Source organism: Arachis hypogaea, chromosome 15 (assembly GCF_003086295.3).
Source record: "Arachis hypogaea cultivar Tifrunner chromosome 15, arahy.Tifrunner.gnm2.J5K5, whole genome shotgun sequence".
Lineage (NCBI taxonomy): Eukaryota > Viridiplantae > Streptophyta > Magnoliopsida > Fabales > Fabaceae > Arachis > Arachis hypogaea.
In genome coordinates this window covers 58,266,326-58,267,038 of record NC_092050.1, presented here as the reverse complement: position 1 = coordinate 58,267,038, position 713 = coordinate 58,266,326, and the positions used below count along the sequence as shown (strand labels likewise).

Sequence of the window (713 nt, the reverse complement as noted above, 5' to 3'; positions counted from 1 at the left end):
AGCCGAAAATAATAATAATGCAAGGAGGATGCTTGGTGACTTTACTGCACCTAATTCCAATTTACATGGAAGAAGCATCTCTATTCCTGCCATTGGAGCAAACAAATTTGAGCTGAAACCTCAATTAGTTTCTCTGATGCAGCAGAACTGCAAGTTTCATGGACTTCCATCTGAAGATCCTTTTCAGTTCTTAACTGAATTCTTGCAGATATGTGATACTGTTAAGACTAATGGAGTAGATCCTGAAGTCTACAGACTCATGCTTTTCCCTTTTGCTGTAAGAGACAGAGCTAGATTATGGTTGGATTCTCAACCCAAAGACAGCCTGAACTCTTGGGATAAGCTGGTCACGGCTTTCTTAGCCAAGTACTTTCCTCCTCAAAAGCTGAGCAAGCTTAGAGCTGATGTTCAAACCTTCAGACAGAAAGAAGGTGAATCCCTCTATGAAGCTTGGGAAAGATACAAACAGTTGACCAAAAAGTGTCCTTCTGACATGCTTTCAGAATGGACCATCCTGGATATATTCTATGATGCTTTTTCTGAGCTATCAAAGATGTCACTGGACACTTCTGCAGGTGGATCCATTCACCTAAAGAAAACGCCTGCAGAAGCTCAAGAACTCATTGACATGGTTGCTAATAACCAGTTCATGTACACTTCTGAAAGGAATCCTGTGAGTAATGGGACGCCTATGAAGAAGGGAGTTCTTGAAG

The 713-nt window shown here is 41.4% G+C and overlaps 1 non-coding gene across 1 annotated transcript; it reads right to left on the bottom strand.

Moving 5' to 3' along the window:
- Positions 1–391: 391 nt before the first annotated feature.
- On the bottom strand, positions 392–499 carry LOC112752492 (small nucleolar RNA R71). Its single transcript, XR_003176926.1, has one exon. It is a non-coding gene; the product is annotated as a small nucleolar RNA R71 (small nucleolar RNA).
- Between the last annotated feature and the right edge of the window lie 214 nt (positions 500–713).